Below are 12,492 nucleotides of genomic sequence, written 5' to 3'. Positions count from 1 at the left end.
TGCTGTTACACTAATAGACACGTAAACTGGTAAAAAAAAAGGCCGAGATAACAAATTATAACGAAATTTACATACAGCACGTAACAAAGGAGCGTAATTAACAAAATACCGGAGAGCGAAAAGGAAAAGAATACACGATAACAAGTAAGTGAGAAAACGAAAAACAAAAGAAAAAAAAAATTGCCCCAACACTACCCACGTTCGGGGTGATTGAGTGCGGAAGGTATAGTGGGAATTAGTCATTAACTGCTTCATCCCACCAGCAATGTGGTTACCGAATTTCAATTTCGTAACTTGACAACAATCAAGGGCTATTCTTTTGAGGGTCTTAGTTTCAAATCACGTCGACGGCGCAACCTTTGTTATTTTCCCAACAAGAGAGTGAATTTACTTCTTTTGGTACACATCTGTTTTCAATTTAGTGTTGTTTTAGTTAAACGAATTTGGCTGTTGGAGTCGATAGCACATTCTCACTTCTGACGGGAGGGCTCTCTTTTTCTAAAGGGTTAACCGTTCAGATTAAAAACTGCCGAAACTCATCAAGCCAAATATTCCCGACCTTCTCTCAGAGCAAATGTCGAAAATACCATCTTTCTTTTGTTTCCTGCGTTTTCCCTTCTTCTTCAAACAAACGAGCCCTCTGACGGAACCAAACTATATGGGATTTCATTTAACCCTTTTAAACTATTCTAAAGTGATGCTTTAGTCGTAAATGTTCTTACTAAACTGAACGTCTTTTGTTTTGTTGAAGAGATTTGTCTTTCAACAAATTACAGTCATTACCGGATAAAGTATTTTCTAGCTGCAGCAAGTTAATTGAACTGTAAGTTTTGACTTTAATCTTACGTGGAGTTTATGTATGTCTACTTCTTTAGAATATCAATGTCTTCCAAACAAGAATACATCAACAATGATGTTGCTTAACGTTACGTACTAAAATATATAAACCTTAGTGTGTATCCAAGAGAGACTGTAAAGATTTCCCTGTTTCTCTTCTTTTTCGTCCCCAGGAACCTAAACTTCAATTCCATCTCCCAAATTAATAGTCGCACTTTTGCTGGGCTTAAAAACTTGCGTATCCTGTAAGTTGATTGATTTCTTGTGAAGTAACTGTTAAAGAACAAGAAAAATATTGTAGATATTTGTACAATTGTAGTGATTTTGTGTGCTCAAAGGACTTTATTTGACTACAAGTACCCGCAGATCTGACCCGCGCCTGTTTGCTCTCTTACTCATTAAAGGTTTAAGTAACAAAAATATCCTGAAGGATTCTGGTAGTTGTAGTAAAATGACCGTCATGGTGGTTTTAGGGGTTTAACCTTGCGTTAGGCTCTGTGTACATGCACGAGTCAGTTTATGTTTATGAGTTCTAGGGCGGAGAGTTGTCGGTACCGACAATACATTCGTAAGCTATTACATATTAAATTAAACATACTCGTGTGGACGATCCATTAAACTTTAAGTCAGTTTACAATTTTGATGAGGCCGAGTATGATGGGAAAAATTACACAGTTCGAGGAGGGTGTTATCCGAACACTCTCGTAATAACAGACGTCCCATCTCAAATAAATGCCTCTTGTCTAATAAACACACTTCCCTCCTCCCATCACTACACTTTACGTTTGTTTTTGACGCTCCTCTATGAAAGAACGAAATAGAACGACATCGTTCAATTTATTCGGATTCTTGATTGATTAAAAAAAGGTTTGCGCATTGCATCTTGTTCAGTGTAAGGTTCAAACTAAGTATAGACTACGAGAAGTCTCTCTTTTTTCTTAGTGCGTCGAGAGAAACGCGAGAGACACGCAAATGACCACTCGCTTGACCGAAGCCGCCCTTGTTTCTCGCGTTTCGCGGCTTCGCCTCGTGACGCTCTCACGCGAGTAGTGGGGAAAGCACCGAATTAACCTTTTTTGTGGATTTCATTAACTTTTTGAGTGGTATAAATTAACTCAGATGACGCCATGCATCTCATTAAGATAGGATGATGTCATAGTTTAAATTAATGCCGATGACCTCATGCATTTCATTAAGATAGGATGATGTCATAGTTTATTTTTAGCTGGCAAGGAGCAAGTGACGTCAGAATTTCCTAGAGTTGACGTCATTAAAAAATGTTGAGATCATAATTTATAAATAGAAAAGTGATTTTTGGATATAATCAGCTATTTGCTATAGTCTTCTGATCGGCAAATTTTAAACGTGCTAGCTTTGCAGATCATGCTCACTGAAAAATCTTTAATCATTAAATTATTTTCGCTAAAAATCGGTTATAAACAAAACTGAGACACAGAGGTTAACTGAAAAATCTTTACTTCAAAAGAAGGAAAAAGGAGGTTAGGCGAATGCGAAATCGTACAAATTTTTCAGGCAAAACATGAAAACGAGGTCGAAGCGCAGCGAAGCGAAAAACTGCCTTTCTAGCAAAAATGTCAATCTTTGATTACTTGACTCTGTAGAAAGTATTGCACAGGGTGTAAAAATTCTATCGAAAACAACAGGTGGTTCTAAAGTAAACCCTAACTCTTTTGGTTCTTAAATAAACTCCATTCTAGTAACTAATGAAAAAAAAATTGGAACAAGAGGTGCGATCGCCTAGCAACACATGTCTTCTTATTTAGCGCTAAAAATCGGATATATAAACAAACCACACACACACACACACACACACACACACACACAGACACACACACATACACAAAGTGGAGCTAAAAACTCTCTATTTCAATTTTGACTCACCATTACAAAAGTGTTTTCTCCGTTCTGTCTCGAGGAAACGAATAACTATTGAAGTCTCAGCGCTTGATGAGCTTATGGTCTTGTCAATTCTCGCGCCTTAAATTATTAGTCAGCTAATTATGCGGGTTAACAAGCCAACAGTTGCATACGAATTGGCTCCACAGTAAATACCCCAAGGGAGAAACTTGACTTAAAACACGCGACAAATAAGTTGACAAGACACGAGATACAGTTTTAAAAACTTTATTGAAAACCAGTGCCAAAAAGAGTCAAAGACACAGCGATTTGAAAGAGATGGAAATTAATCATCTTCCTCGCCCATGGAGTACTTGTAAGGTCTAACTCGAAATTTCTTGTGCCGAGCTCGTTTCCTCTGTTTGCCATGAGCATTGTGATTATCCAAATAATTTACAAATTGAATCCGACGTCTTTTGCGCTTCTGGCCTTGTGATGGGGTTTCTACTGTGGGAGGAGGGGTCAGGAAAGCAGGATTTACGGGTAGTGATGGGTGGAGCTTTCTTTTTCAGGTTTTTGTAAGATAGCCGCTTGTGTTAATTTAGGTGTTACGTTGAAGGGGTTAAGGGGAGTGGAGAATGCTGCCGTTGCTGTCCAAGAATCTTGTGTGCTTGATGTTAATTCTGCCGGAAGAGTGCTGATTATTTCTTCCGGTCGTGTTCTTGTATTCAATTGTTCTTTAAAAGCCTAGCTTTTTCATCGTCCCGAAGATCGTTTCGAGAAAGCAAGTCATCCATGTTGCCCTGTATTTCTTGCATAGCTGGAAGACGTGGGACAGGCGAAAGATTTTGCTGCTTTAGATATTTTAAAAGCTCTTGAGGAATATTATCTTGAACCCCCGCTTGGTTAAAACCTTCTTCACTGGGCAGGACGTTTGTTCGCAGTCGACAATTATCTTGGGTGATAGTTTTCAGATCAATCAGCAGATAACCAAAAGGTCTTTTTACAGCCTCTTCGTACTGATGTAAAAAGAACTCAGTTTGCCCGGGATAAATTTGCTTTGCAAGAGTCAAGATTTGCAATTTGTCTCGTGGATTCTTGAAGAGCACCAATTAATGGCTGTTAAGGCTTATGCTGCGACTACCTTTCCCCTGGTGAAATAGATTCTGTACGATATAAATCACGCTTAGATTGCGATGATGAGAACCACGAATAAAGACGTTCACAGTTCGCTTGTCTTTACTGGAGTCAATCATTTGATCATCAAACACGATCAAATTCCGTTTGTTCACATCAAAATAGGAATCCTGCTCCAAAGCCGTAGGAATTCCCTTGACGAATTGAATGTGTGCAAGGCGACTAGCGTTTCTGTATACGCAGGCTGCCATTGTGCATAACACCAAACAATCCTCTCCGGGGGAGGGTAAATTGTCTCTGAGGCTTGTTGCAATAGAGATCGAACCCAGCCCGTTTTTCCGTACCCAGTCATTCCGGCAATAATAGATGTAAAAGATGCTCGAATCGAAACCGCTGACATTTCTGTGAAAACGGAACTGTTTGACACGGGGTGAGACCAGCATTGCGGTGTTTAGACATCACGTGCCTTTGCATGCTATCCTTTCTACTAAATGATTTTTCGCAAACGGAACAGAACCAACTCATGTCAACTCATCAGGAGCAGAATGTAGACTGAGAAAATGGTAGCATGTTGCGCATTGATACAGTTTTGAAGGCTTTAAAATTCTATAGTTTTCCTCCACCACCACCGCCACCACAATTCCATTGTTTTCCTCCACCACCACCACCACATTTCCATTGTTTTCCTCCTCCACCACCGCCACTACCACTTTTCTATTGTTTTCCCTCCACCACCACCACCACCACCGCCACCACATTTCCATTGTTTTCCTCCTCCACCACCACCGCCACCACATTTCTATTGTTTTTCCTCCACATTTTCATTGATTTCTTCCATCACCACCACTACCACCATCACATTTACTATTTTTTTCATCCATGACAGTCAATAAAAGACTGCAAACTACTATCATAAGTTCAGTTTGTCGCAACGTGTCAAGTTGTCAAGAACAATCGTGGTTTTCTTCAATTCTTAGCTGTTTGTTCAGCTCATCGGCGACAGTTTCTTTTACGGACAGCCAGTCCACAACAACTACATGCATTAGTCCAAGTCTTATACAATATACTTAAGGAATACATTCTTGTCCCCCAAGAAAATAAGCGGAACGTGTTGCCATATGAGGATGCTCTAGTAAACCTAGCAGAAACAAATGTCCCTTACAAAACAAAGAAGCGAATCCTTGTACAAGAGGATGATGGTTTTATTCAAGACCTATTGGTACTTGCCGTTACAAGCCTAAAGTTTTTGATGCTATAAAAGAGGAAACAAAACTATAAGTTACTCATTTGAAGCTTACCTTCCATCTGTACCTATCGCAATGAAGAGAAAGATAGACTTGGTTGATGAAGAGCACGAGAGCGAGGATGAACAAAAAGAGAGTTCTAGTGATGAAGGCGAGGATGAAGAACCAAGAGTAAAAGAAGAACAAAGAATAAAATATGTTTTGAGTCATCTTTCACGAGCAGTGTCGGAAAAGCATGCTTCTGATTTGCTGCATAGTATGGCCGCTTCCAAAGATATTCTTTTCTGGACTCCCAGCGGACAATTACTTCGAAATAAACGCACTATTCCCCTCACAAACATCGCCGAGCTGGTTGAGTATGTGTTACTCCCTCATAAAAGTGAGGTTACCAAGCCTTGTGCGCTAAATACGTTTCTAGATGGACTTGCAGAGTTAGGAATCGATAAAGGTTGAATCAAGAACAAAAAGTTGTTTTAACAACTTTTAACACTTTATCACACAATGACACTTAAAAGTGTCATTGTGTGATAAAGTGTTCAAGGGGCCAAAAGTTGTGGTCAACCGATTTGGCTGAAACTTGGCACAGAAGTTGGGTATAATGAGATATTTCAAAAGCCACTTTGGCTCACTTCTCTGAGTTTTAGTTTTGGATTTACAGAGGGGGGTGGGGCTCATTTTTGGCCCTTTGAGCACCAAAAATCCAGCCTTCCAGGGAGCATTTTGAAAGTGTGATAAGACCCCACTGGTAAATTGTGCTGCCAAATGAATTTTACCATGATTTCTACCATAACAGAGCTTTCAGTTCATGCATGTAACTTTGTCCTCAAGGTATTGCACAGAGAGGAGCCTGGGGCTAGAGTTTGGCCAAAATTGATGTTAAAATTACAACCCAAAATAGCCATTTTTCAAAATTTCACTATATTCACCTGCCTTCTTGCATAACTTCCAAACCTATATCACTGTTTACTTTAGTCACCCAGTTATCAAAAAAAATTGAGAAAAATTTGGCTTATCATGGTTTATTGAATTTTTGGAACAAACACTTCATGCCCCTCTAAGGCAATGCAAAATGGAATTTTGAGCCTAATTCAGGCCATAAACAAACCAAATTATTGACAAGAAGCCCTTATTCAAGAAGCCCTTAATTGTTAAAGCCAAATCAGTTTCGTTGTTTAGAAATACACCGATTCTTACCTTAATTTGATCTAAAACGGGCCTCTGATTAGCGCAACAAACACATAATTTAGCAAAACAAAGGTGATTTTATTCTTTGAAAACCTAGTAACCACCATAGAACTCAAATGATGATGTTCTGATGTACATATAACAATCTTTTTACAAGATGCTTAAATTTTTCTTTGATTTATAGTCAGTTTCACGTCATATTTCCAAGCATTACTCCAAGCATGGAAAGTCTCCATATTTTGTCAGGCTCATTTTTTTATATTTTTACCAGATAAATTTAGCTTATCGAAAGGTTCGTTAACATATAATCTTCGTCTGACCTTGTAATAGCCTGAATAGTTGTTTTAAATACCCATCAGCAAAGGAGCATGACCATACATACGTAGATTACACAGACATATACGAGCTTCAGTGAGCAGTATCGACGTGAACTGTGATTTTCCGAGTCGTTTAGAGCTGAAAAAATGAAACCATCCATCCACGGGTAGGAGAGCTGGATAACAAAAAGCTTGGTTTGCTTTTATAAAGAAAATAACCCAAACAAAGCCTTGCATTGAGATGATGCACTTGTCATTACATCAAGCTAGCTGGCCCACCATTTTGGACTTGAAGAGTGTGGGGACTGGACCGAGTTCCCGTCCAATCCTTCTCCCGTTTCGCGGGAATTTTTTCTGTTTTTCATCAGGTTTGTTCGAAATTCTAGAAAGCGATCTGTTTCAGGATAATTTTTCGATGGCACTTTATTCCTTTGGAGGGGTAAATGACCAGTGTAGTGTCACGTCATGGGCTGTGCAAGAAACAGGAATGCTCCCTTTGTTGTCTTGCGGTAGTGACATGACTGCATGGTTAAAGCACAAGTAGAAGGGTTCAGGTGTGTCCGGGGAAGAAGAGGAAGAACTGATGATGCCAAAGCTACAGGTGATTCAAAATATCAGTTAGGGATCATATACGCGCACAAATGGCATTTATCGTGATCTAGGGCACTCTTCTGACTGAAAAGAGATTTAGAGACGACGATATGTAAATTACGATATTGTCGTCTCAAATTGTTTGTTTATGGTTGATTGATTCCCATGTTAATATCCTGGGTCCTTAGGAAGAGCACTAAACATTCATCAAATTTGTCCAAAAAAAATAAAAACAAGTACGATAAGAATAACTTGAAGGCTGTTTTTTGTCTGCTCGAGCTGCTTGTTTACATTAAGTTTGTCACGTGCACACGCTTATCAATTCAGTTACCGGTTTCCATTACTTACTTTTTTCGTCAAAGATCTTTGCAAACATGCTGCATCTAGGATTTTCGACGAAATTGACATTTTCAGGGAGAAAATGTCACTAAAACGTCGTCGCAAAATCGACCGAATTAGTTGATATTATTGGATTTGCTTGGAATAATGCATAGGCAATGAACACCCATATGTCGTACTTGAATGGGAACTGACTCTGAATCGTTCTGGAAGAGCACGGAAGATTTGTGTATATTTGTAGAAAAAATCGTTTCATTATTTAATTAAAAAATTATTTAAAATAATGTTAACTATTCAATTAAAAGAATAATGAAAAAATATACCTAAATAAGAGTGTTATCTGCTAAAACTCTCTAAAGTTCCCCCAAAAAACTCATAAAATTTATATTCCTTTTCATTACGGAACGGCGCCTGTAGATCCGTGTCGCCCGCAAAGTCGCGGGTCCCATGACTATTTGCGCGCTCACAAAGGGAGCCGACGCATGTCGCGTTCTTTGATTCAAGACTCAAGTGTTAGGGTATTGTTTCCACGATACAAAGGTAATTTAACTTAAGAAAACCTATAGATCCAAGCTTTCGCGCTACTCTCTGTTTTATAGGGAAATGCAAACGCTCAACTTGATAAATATTTTGACTTCATAACATATTTTAACGATTTAGGCCAGCAGAATGTATAGAATTCCAGAAAAACAATTCAGGAAGCCGAACGGTTTTGAACTGCGCTAGACGTTATTTTTATCAGTATGCAAATCACCTACCCAAGCACTTACTTTCCACCGAATTGAAATATCCTGACTTTTTTTAACCACTTTTCGATTTGATTCGTTTCAATTTATATTATTTTGTGCAAGCTGAGCTCTTTCATGCGAATTTGCGCTTTCAAAAGGAAAAAAACTTCGAGGAAACGTTGTGTTTACAACCACGGTAATTTGTATCTATTTCGCTTCACTTACGCTTATATGCAAATTACTGTTCATCCGCCGGATTTCGCTAGAGACAAAAATATCGATTTTGAATTCCCAAATGCTTGCCTTTTGTGGCACCCCTTTTTATTTTGGCTATCAAGATTTTAAAAGCTAAGCTTCAGACTTTTCATTCCAACGTTTTAATGCGGGAAAGCTAGGAGAAATGCTCCAACTGATTTAAGTCACGCAACACGCTTTAAGACCGCATAACTTGATCTCTCTGTTATCTTTTGTTCTTCTATTGTCTCCAAAACAATAACGATATTTTACCAATTTCCACCTACAAATAATAGGACACATTTGATTGACAGAAAAATTTGCATTTACTAGCGACGCGTATCTACAGGCGCGATTCCGTAATGTGATAGCGAGGGCCTCTTTTGGTGAATAACCGCTGATAAGTTGTAGTTTAGATGACTCTGATGAAAAACTGCTGATTTGTTGTGCTCAGTGAACAGTACTCTAGACATTGTTGTAGCATGTAGGTGGACTGAGCCCTCTCTTGGTTGGTAGGAATACAGAAAAATAAAAACGTTTTTTAACGTTTCTGCCTGTGAAATGTTACTATTCAGTATTCTCCTATATATACTTCTGTTTGAGTTCTAGTATTTGTAAATTTTTTTCTAATATTTTTGAGATTTTCTAAAATTCTTTTTCATGTCCAAAATTACCAAAACAATTCCTGCGGAATTATGTAGCTAAACCTATTTTCAGTTGACTTCTCTTCGACGAAACAGGCAAATAAAGGAGACCGGTGGAGTTTCAATGCAAGCTGGCTCGAATTGTGCATTGCCAAACTTAGCCTTGCTTGATAAGCGTGCCCACGTGACAAGCTGAATGTAAACAAACAGCTCGAGCAGACAAAAAATAGCCTTCAAGTTATTTCTATTATTGTTATTGTTATTTTTTTTTGTAAAGATATTGCTGCAACGAGTTTGTTGAATGTTTAGTGCTCTTCGTAAGGACCCGGGAAATTAACATGGGAATCAATCAACCATGTGAACAAACAATTTGAGACGACAATATCGTAAATTATATATCATTGTCTTTCTTCAAGCAAAAGAGTCCCGTAAACTGCGATAAAAATCATTTGTGCGCGTGTATGATCCCTAACTGATATTTTGAATCACCTGTAGCTTTGGCATCACCAGTTCTTCCTCTTCTTCCCCGGACACACCTGAACCCTTCTACTTGTGCTTTAACCATGCAGTCATGTCACTACCGCAAGACAACAAAGGAAGCATTCCTGTTTCTTGCACAGCCCATGACGTAACACTGCACTGGTCATTTACCACTCCAAAGGAAAAGTGCCATCGAAAAATTATCCTGAAACAGATCGCTTTCTAGAATTTCGAACAAACCTGATGAAAAACAGAAAAAAATCCCGCGAAACGGGAGAAGGATTGGACCGGAACTCGGTCCAGTCCCCACACTCTTCAAGTCCAAAGTGGTGGGCCAGCTAGCTTGATGTAATAAAAAGTGCATCATCTCAATGCAAGGCTTTGTTTGGGTCATTTTCTTTATAAAAGCAAACCAAGCTTTTTTTAATCCAGCTCTCCTACCCGTGGATGGATGGTTTCATTTTTTCAGCTCTAAACGACTCGGAAAATCACAGTTCACGTCGATACTGCTCACTGAAGCTACGTATGTATGGTCATGCTCCTTTGCTGATGGGTATTTAAAACAACTATTCAGGCTATTACAAGGTCAGACGAAGATTATATGTTAACGAACCTTTTGAAAAGCTAAATTTATCTGGTAAAAATATAAAAAAAATGAGCCTGACAAAATATGGAGACTTTCCATGCTTGGAGTAATGCTTGGAAATATGACGTGAAACTGATTATAAATTAAAGAAAAATTTAAGCATCTTATAAAAAGATTGTTATATGTACATCAGAACTTCATCATTTGTGTCCTATGGTGGTTACTAGGTTTTCAAAGAATAAAATCACCTTTGTTTTGCTAAATTATGTTTGTTGCGCTAATCAGAGGCCCGTTTTAGATCAATTTTAAGGTAAGAATCGGTGTATTTCTAAACAACGAAACTGATTTGGCTTTGACAATTCATTTTCACTTACCAAATACAGAGTAAGGGCTTCTTGTCAATAATTTGGTTTGTTTATGGCCTGAATTAGGCTCAAAATTCCATTTTGCATTACCTTAGAGGGGCATGAAGTGTTTGTTCCAAAAATTCAATAAACCATGATAAGCCAAATTTTTCTCAACTGATTTTGATAACTGGGTGACTAAAGTAAACAGTGATATAGGTTTGGAAGTTATGCAAGAAGGCAGGTGAATATAGTGAAATTTTGAAAAATGGCTATTTTGGGTTGTAATTTTAACATCAATTTTGGCCAAACTCTAGCCCCAGGCTCCTCTCTGTGCAATACCTTGAGGACAAAGTTACATACTTGAACTGAAAGCTCTGTTATAGTAGAGTTCATGGTCAAATTCATTTGGCAGCGCAATTTACCAGTGGGGTCTTATCACACTTTCAAAATGCTCCCTGGAAGGCTGGATTTTTGGTGCTCAAAGGGCCAAAAATGAGACCCCTCCCCCCCCCACCCTGTAACTCCAAAACTAAAACTCAGAGAAGTGAGCCAAAGTGGCTTTTGAAATATCTCATTATACCCAACTTCTGTGCCAAGTTTCAGCCAAATCGGTTGACCACAACTTTTGGCCCCTGGAACACTTTCTCAGACAATGACACTTAAGTGATTTAATAGAAAAGCAAAAAGGCTACCGAAATGTAGAAAATACTTCCGATAACCAGAGTAATAATGAGGAGAGTTCATCGGATATTGAAAATCAGGAGGAGGAGGAGGAGGAAGTGGCTTCTGAGAATGGCGTTGAAGCTGAAGGCACCCAAGAAAGCGATAACGACACTGAAAACGACAGTCAGGAAACAGAAAGTAGTAGCCTTGAAACGTCCACCACCTTTCACTCTAAAAGTCCCTGTGAACATTGCGAAAACTCTAATGTGTACTCGACATTGATCAAATGAAATGTCCTAAATGCTTTTGGCACCATAACTACAAGATTTGTCCTATATGCGATCACCAGATCCCCGAGGAGAGAAATTACATCAAAGAGGGCTTTCTTCGGTGTCACGATTGTGGAGCAATTACACACAAAAACGCCAAGTCCTTGGAAACCAATTTTTATTTTCCTTCTAAAGAGGAGAACGAAGAAGAGGATTAATTTCCGTTCCTTTCAAATCGCTGTTTATTTGACTCTCTTTTTGTCACTGGTTTTCAATAAAGTTTTTAAAACTGTATCTCGTGTCTTGTCAACTTATTTGTCGGGTGTTTTAATTGATCCTTGTTAAGTTATTAATTTTTTGTGTTTTTAAAATAACAAGTCAAGTTTCTCCCTTGAGGTTTTTACTGTGGAGCCAATTTGTATGTAACTGTGGGCTTGTCAACCCGCATAATTAACTGACTAACGGCGTGTGAATTGACAAGACCATAAGCTCATCAAGCGCTGAGACTTCAATAGTTAGTCGTTTCCTCGAGATAGAACGGAGAAAACACTTTTGTAATGGTGAGTCAAAATTGAAATAGAGAGTTTTTAGCTCCACTTTGTGAATGTGTGTGTGTGTGTGTGTGGTTTGTTTATATATCCGATTTTTAGCGCTAAATAAGAAGACATGTGTTGCTAGGCGATCGCACCTCTTGTTCCAATTTTTTTTTTTTCATTAGTTACTAGAATGGAGTTTATTTAAGAACCAAAAGAGTTAGGGGTTTACTTTAGAACCACCTGTTGTTTTCTATATAATTTTTATACCCTGTGCAATACTTTCTACAGAGTCAAGTAAAGAAAGATTGACATTTTTTCTTGATAGGCAGTTTTTCGCTTCGCTTCGCTGCGCCTTGTCCTCGTTTTCATGTTTTGCCAGGAAAATTAGTACGAATTCGCATTCGCCTAACCTTCTTTTTCCTTCTGTTGAAGTAAGGATTTTTCAGTTAACCTCTGTGTCTTGGTTTTGTTTATAACCGATTTTTAGTGAAAATAATT

This window comes from Porites lutea, chromosome 5 (genome assembly GCF_958299795.1).
Source record: "Porites lutea chromosome 5, jaPorLute2.1, whole genome shotgun sequence".
NCBI lineage: Eukaryota > Metazoa > Cnidaria > Anthozoa > Scleractinia > Poritidae > Porites > Porites lutea.
This window is presented reverse-complemented; position numbering follows the sequence as displayed.